The sequence below is a fragment of the Camellia sinensis genome, chromosome 14 (genome assembly GCF_055761805.1).
Source record: "Camellia sinensis isolate YWXY chromosome 14, ASM5576180v1, whole genome shotgun sequence".
Taxonomy (NCBI): Eukaryota; Viridiplantae; Streptophyta; class Magnoliopsida; order Ericales; family Theaceae; genus Camellia; species Camellia sinensis.
Genome location: NC_138974.1, coordinates 1,355,547 through 1,363,358, shown reverse-complemented (window position 1 = coordinate 1,363,358; position 7,812 = coordinate 1,355,547).

The following is a 7,812-nucleotide window of genomic DNA, read 5'->3' as shown; positions in this document are numbered from 1 at the left end:
GATTGAGCGCTTGGTGATGTTGCATAATGTGCTCGTTCAGAAGTTTCAGAGTCGCGGCCGTGAGCCCTGCCTCTGGATTTCCGAACCCTCTTCTGTGTCTTGTCTCGGTTTGCGAACCAAACTCGGTTTTCTTTGTTTCTTTTCCCGAGGGGAGGGAGAGGTCCTGTAGACCATCTCTCAGTGGCCGTAGGCTATACATTGCTCATTAGGCATTTTTGTATACTTAGGATCATGCATGATTTCTAATGTAGTTTCTATTTTGGCTTGGAGTACTCGGTAAATTCTATGCTTTAGCATCCTTGCATGCGTGTGAGTGACTGCCATGAATAGCATGCTTGCCATGAGGCTAATTGCTTATGTGATATAACTGCCTGAGTGCCTGTGGGTGAAGGTTGGATTATTTGAATTGGAATAATTCATCAAATGTGTGTTTTAAGCCCACTAGATAGTGGCAAAATCATGTTTTCTAAGCCCACCCGAGGGTGGCAAATCCACGTCTTAGCCTACCTGCGGGTAGCACCACCAAGCCATTTTCAAATAAACAAACATGAAATGTTTTGTTCCAATTCAGACGATCCAGTCTATACTTATATGCTGTGTGCATCACATAGTAACCTAGGCTAATAACCGGAATAAGAACACACAATGTTTTCAAAAATAGATATCATGGTTAGTAGAGGCCGATCTTTGATCGGGCGAGCGGGGGTGCTCACGAAGTGACCTTCCCCAATCGTACCCAAGTTCCCGAGCCGAGGCAACTTTGGTGATGACGGACACGTGGCCTTTGGCACCGAGTCAGGGTTTCCTAAATTTCCCATTAATAAAATATTTAGGTGGCGACTCTGTATCTGGCGAAGCAGTCCATGTTTGGCACTTCTTTCAAAAATCAGTTTTCTCAAAACGATTTGCCGGATTTGGACTCTTTGGTTCAGACTTAGAACCGTGACACAAATCGAGTCCGAGCTGTAGCGAGGTCCCCCGCGGGCTGGTTACACCAGCCCCCTAGGACCGCAACGGGCCAGATGGGACACCAGCTGACGGTCCGCCCCAAGACATAATCAATGTAATACATGGGATCATTGAGCCTAAACGAGTATGCGAACTCAGAGGGATGATCAAGAAGGCCGAGCACATGAGAGAGGTACTAAGTGCACAGCCTACGATGAAAAAGGAAAAAACAGATGTGTAGACGTCCCCGAACGCCCGGGAGGATGAGTCCTATTCTGTTCATATTGGGTTCACTACAGTTCAGGACTCTCAAATTGTCACGGCTCTTAATCTGAACCAAAGAGTCCAAATTCGGCAAATCGTTTTGGAAAACAGATTTTTGTAAAGAAATGCCAAACATGGACTGCTTTGCCAGATACAGAGTTGCCACCTAAATATTTTATTTTGGGAAATTTAGAAAACCCTGACTCGGTGCCAAAGTCCATATGTCCGTCATCACCAAAGTTGCCTCGGCTCGGGAACTTGGGTACGATTGGGGAAGGTCAGCTATGAGCACCCCTTCTCGCCCGATCAAAGATCGGCCTCTACTAACCGTGATATCTTGTTTTGAAAGCATTATGTGTTTCTATTCCGGTTATTAGCCTAGAATTACTATGTTATGCGCACAACAAACAAGTATAGATCGGGTCGCCTGAATTGGAACAAAACATTTCATGTTTGTTTGTTTGAAAATGGTTTGATGATGCTACACGCGAGTAGGTTAAGACATGAATTTTGCCACCCTCAAGTGGGCTTAGAAAATATGGTTTTGCCACTTCCAAGTGGGCTTAAAACTCGCATTCAATGCATTGTTCCAATTCAAATAACCCAACCTTCACCCACAGGCATTCAGGAAGTTATATCACATAAGCAGCTAGCTTCATGGTAATTATGCTATCATGGCAACATTCACACACATGTGGCATGCTAAAGCATAAAAGCTTACCTAGTACTCCAAGCCAAAACAGAAAGCAGTTAGTAATCATGTGCATGATCCTAGTTCATGTTAAGATGGCTAATACAACACATGCAAAATGCAACTAAGATAGGCTCGGCTAATCTATAATGACATGTGAGATGCTACAACTAACACGTATTCAATTTGGAATTGAAGTACAAATGCAGTTAGAATGATGCACCGAGCCCGGTGCATGTAAAACGAATGAATGGATGCAAACATGCTATCATACTGTATGCTAATTGAAACATGCCCTAGACTAACCATTGAAAGCTAGTAAATAAAAGGGAAGAAATACATGGGGTTGGAAAACATGCACACACTCACGCACACTTATTACACAATTGCCTTCGCTCGGAGGGTCCGAATAAATATTATAGTCCGAATAAATAATACTAAATTAATTATTACAGAATTTCTAATTTATTAACAAATTAAATGCAGAAAGAAAGTGGCCACAGCCCCGTCTCGGGATGCGTGAATGATGCATGCTTGACTCGTCTTGCCTGGAAACTCGCTGCCATAGCATTGTTGCCTCTGTTAACACTGCCCTGCTCCTCTGAGGACTGTGAAAATTCTTGGGGCACCTCTGAACTGATTCCTGATCACTCTGGAATATCACCGGCCAATTCAAATCACCACCGGCCATGGGGATGGGCTTATCGGCTAACTGTTGTACCACCGGCCAGCCACCGATGGTCGATCGGCACTGTAGGTGGCCGGCCAGCCATTTCTTCCTGCAGAATCCTGCAGTTGACAGCAGCAGAGGGCAAGCAGTGTATGGCATAGAATTTTCAAGCAAATGTGAGCATGGCCACACTCCTTATCATGCAATGGACTCAAGGGAGCATGGCCCTCGACCCTCGGGCCATCAATCACGCATTTCAATGCATGATGGCCCAAAAGCCAAGTGTGCAACTTCGATATGAAATGCAAGCACAAAACACATCAAAGGGCCCCAACCCCTATCATGATTGATCAAGAGGCAAGGGATGCATGCTCAACGAAATGCAACCTAGGCATGGAGGCTGAGTGTGCAACATGAACATGCAAATGAGCAATGTATACTAGGCACGCAACCTAAACATGTAAACAAACATGGCATACAACAACATGCGATGATGGACTTAAACTAACATGGATAGCTTGCAAGCATGCCAAAATCAGTGGCCATGAGATGAAAATGAGGCAACCAAGATGCATGCAAACATGCACAATGCAATGGCCCCGAGTCTAAGGCACAAAACACAACTCCACAAAGGCATTGAAAGGATGAATTATGGCATACAATGGCATATGTTCCAGCACTGAAGTATGATGCTCAATGGTCCCGAAACATGCAAATATGCCACCCAATGCATGAAATGGCCCCCGAAACTCAAAACTAGGCACATGTATTGAACTATAACTATGCAAAGCAAGCATTATTTGACCATGAAGCACGAAGACAGAGCCAAGGCAGTCCCAAAATATGCACAATACTAGTTTAAAGCATGGCCAAAAAGTGCTAACATGTAGGGCTAAAACAATATGCAAGATTGGCTAGTAAGCATGGTTTATACCACACCTATGTGAAGCATATGAAATCTCACCAAACCAGCCAAAAACAGTGAACAAAACATGTCAAAATATGCCTAAATACCCACTGAAATGAGGTCTACACATGCAAGAACGATGAGCTCCTTTGATAAGCTACAAGAGGGGTTACTCTACGCATGCATTAAGGATACTTAGCATAGCAAAACCAACTCTGAAAATGAGTTATGGGGGTCCTAAAACCTACTGAAAAATGATAGAAACAAAGCTTGGAAGCTTGCAAATAGGAGGTCCTTTGGAAGGCCCAAAAGGCCACCAAACAAGACAAGGAGAGAGGGGGTCACCCCCCTCTGATTTTAAGGCTCAAGAATACACCTAAGCCACTGAAAATCCATTGGATTTCAGTGGCTAAGAGGCCAAACCAAGGCCAATGCAAATGCTCTAATGCATAGCCCTAATCATGAGGAAATGAAGCATGCAAAGGGGAAGATGACCCCAAACAGAAAAATTCCCTCAATAAAACTTTAAGAGGGGCTCAAAATAAGACTTTTTTTAGTTCATGGAAAATCTCAAAAATGCTTGCAAGTAAGGCTAAGCTAGGATGCAAAATTAGCCCTAAAAGAGAGATGGAAGATACAAGGAGGTGGATGACCTCAAACAGAAAAGTTTTCTTAATCAAACTTTAAGAGGAGCTCAAAATAAGACACTTTACAGTTTATGTTGAAGCCCAGAAATGCTTGCAAGTAAGGCTAATCAATGGAGCAAAAAAATGCAAGTTTAAGGGAAATAGGTGTTTACCCTTGGAGAGCAACAAAGCTGGAGCTTTTGGACTAAGTTGGTGAACCTTCACCCCTTGCAAATCAGTCCTAAAGTGCTGGAATGGATGGTGGAGGTGTGGTGCTAAGGGTTGTAGTGCAAATGGTCCAAGAAAACTAGGGTTTGAAGGCTCAAGTGTAGAGATATAGAGAGAGAGAGAGTTGTAAGCCTTTGGAATTTTTAGAACCCTGGAAAAGGAGAGGGGAGCCTTCTTTTATAGAGCTAAGGGACTAAAGCTTCTCTTAGAAGCTTCAAACCAAGAGCAAAGATCCTCCATACACGTGTATGGAGGATCCAGTCTGTGCCCTCCAACTGGCACAGCTGGCATCCATTCAATCTGTAGAATACACCGGAAGGTCGTCTGCTAGCAAAATTGGTCGGCCGGCTACTTTAACTGGTCGGTCGGCCATTTGTTCTGGTCGGTTGGCAGGAAAAATCTACTCGGCAGGTCTAACTTCAAACGGGTATAACTCTTTCATGTGAACTCCTTTTCAGGTCATTCTTGTGTCCAAATTGAAGCCCCAGAAGTAAGATTTCCAATGGCACCAGTCTTGCATCAAAATTCCAACTATGAAAAAAGTTATACTTGTTTTGGTGAAGGTTGCTCAGTTTCGGTCCAACCGGGATGATGCCCAACTTCAACCAATCATATCTCCCCCACCCGGACTCGGCCTGAGGAGATTCTTGAGTGCAAAATGAAGCCCCGGAAGTCTTCTTTCCAATGATGGTGGCCTCATAGCTTAACTCCAAGTGCACAGACAGATAAACCTGATTTGGCAAGGACCGCTCGACTCTCCCTTGGTGATTCATACCCAACTTCTTCCTCAGCTAGGTTTCTTCTCTCTTCTCCTCTTTTCTTCAACTCTAAACCCCTAAACAAGGTGTTTTGAAAGATTTTTCAAAGATTTCATTTCTCTTTCATTCATTTCCACTTTGTCCTTGCTCAATTTATCGAAAAGCGCATCATTTGACAAAATGTGAGCCTCGGAACATTGTAGAAACTTTATTTCAAAAATGTTTTGAAAGAGAGGGTTTTAAGGTCTAAAAACCATCCAAAATAGCTTTGGTCCAAAATGGGTTGTGAAGTCGAGATTTGTCTCTCTCCTTGCCGAAGAAACTGAACTTTTCCCCTGCACACCTTTCTCCACCAAGTAAACCATCAGTAACGCCCAAGTCTTGAGGGCGGTCAAAAATAGGGTGTCTACAAGATGCGATAAACGTCATCACCTTCTCTAACAAGGACTTAGTAAGGTTATAAAGCCCTCACAATGACGCGTTATCAAGAATTTTGACATTAAACGGATCTTGATTGACCAAGGGAGCTCGTGCGAGATAATGTACTATGAGACCTTCAAGCAACTCAAGTTGGAATACAAAGATCTAGTACCCGCGACATCTCCCTTGGTCAGCTTCAACTAAATGCCAGAGTGGCCGGTTGGCAAGATAATTATGCCTGTCAAAGTTGGAACAATGACAAAACAAGTGGACTTTTGGGTATTGAAAGTCACTTTCACTTACAACATAATATTGGGAAAAGCATGGTTGTATGCCATGCGAGCGGTAGTATCAACTTACCACCAGGTAATACGATTCCCTAACAAAGCTGGAATGATTGAGGAGGTCTTAGGAGACCAAATCATGTCCAAGCAATGCTTCATGACAGTGAACGACAGTCGAGTTGCCAAAGGGTTTGTACAAATGGTAGAGAAGCCAGAAAGCAACGAGCTGTTCGCGGACGTCAGCAAGACAGCCGAGCAAAAGACAGTAGAAGATCTTGTAGAGGTCAGAATAAATGAGAAGGTCCCAGAATAATTCTTTTTACTAGGCTCATCTTTGTCTAGCCCTGAGAGAATAGAAAACTTGGAATTCTTGATCTCAAACATCGAGGTGTTTGCCTGGACACTGTACGGCATACCAAGCATTGACCCTAACTTCATCTGCCATCGACTCAATGTCCACCCAACTGCTAGGCCAATTATACGACGAACTCATCGATCGGCACTCCACCACACCGAGGTAGTGGCTGAGGAAGTAGGAAATCTACTTGAAACGAGGGCAATCAAGGAGGTTCATTATCCCAGGTGGATCTCCAACATTGTGGTAGTACCCAAGAAAAACGACAAGTGGCACGTTTGCGTAGACTACAAGACAGTTAACAAAGCATGTCCTAAAGATAGCTTTTCTCTACCATTTATAAACCAACTGGTGGACCTAACTGCAAGTCACAACCGACTTAGTTTTCTTGATGCATTTTGTGGATATCATCAGATCGCTATGTATGAACCGGACCAGGAAGTTACCTCCTTTACCACCCCTAAGGAGTTGTATTGCTACAAGGTCATTCCCTTTGGCCTAAAGAATGCGGAGGCAACATTCCAATGAATGATCACCAAAATGTTCGAACCATTGTTAGGTAGAACAATGGAAACATATATAGACGACATGGTGGTCAAGAGCAAGAATGAAGGAGACCATCTCAAGGACCTAGCTGAGATCTTTCACATTTTAAAGGCCCACAATCTGCGATTGAATGCAACCAAATGCACATTTAGCGTAGGGTCAAGTAAATTTCTGGGCTTTCTGGTGACCAACCGGGGTATAGAAGCTGATCCATCTCAGATCAAAGCCATTCAAGATCTTGAGAGGCCCCACATAGTCAAGGAGGTACAGCATCTCACTAGCCTAGCGGCCGCGCTAAATCGCTTCATAAGTCGGTTGTCAGATAGATATCGACTATTCTTCCAAGCACTAAAGGCCAAGTTTGAGTGGGATGAAAAGTGCGACTGTGCTCTGGAAAGCTTGAAAGAATACATGACTTCTCTGCCATTCTTGGTAACCCCAATATCAAGAGAGGAATTTTTTTTATACTTGGTAGTTTCCCAGCATGCAATTAGCGCAGTATTGATACGAGCTGAAAGAGTACAGCACCTGCCTATCTTTTATGTTAGCAAAATGTCACCGGACGCAGAAATGAGGTATTTGCTGTTGGAGAAGTTGGCCTTAGCTTTAATGATGGCTTCAAGAAAGTTGTCGCATTACTTCCATGCCCACACCATGATCGTCTTAACGGCCTTCCCCTTAAAAGCCTTGTTTGAAAAGGCGGACTTTTCTGGGTGAATTTTGAAGTGGGCTGTGGAGTTAGGGCAGTTCGACATTGAGTTTCAATCAAGAACTGTGATAAAGACCCAAGCTTTGGCAGACTTCGTGGTCGAGTTTGCGCCAGGCAGTCATCATGTTTGCCCGATCGACTTGATCGAGGCAACCAAGCGAATGAGGGAAAGTGCTGCAGCTCAACCCTCGCAGCAGGATGCTCAATTGCATAGCAAGCCATTCGGCCCAACAGAAAGGAAAGAAGGCATCATCAACGCCCCTAATCCTAAGACGTCATCAGATCCCTCCACTTGCTGGAAGTTGTTTGTAGGAGAGATGTGGAGGCTCTTCGTAGATGGAGCATCCAACATGCATGGTGTAGGACTTGGCATAGTTCTCATCTCACCAGATGGCTTGACCATTAA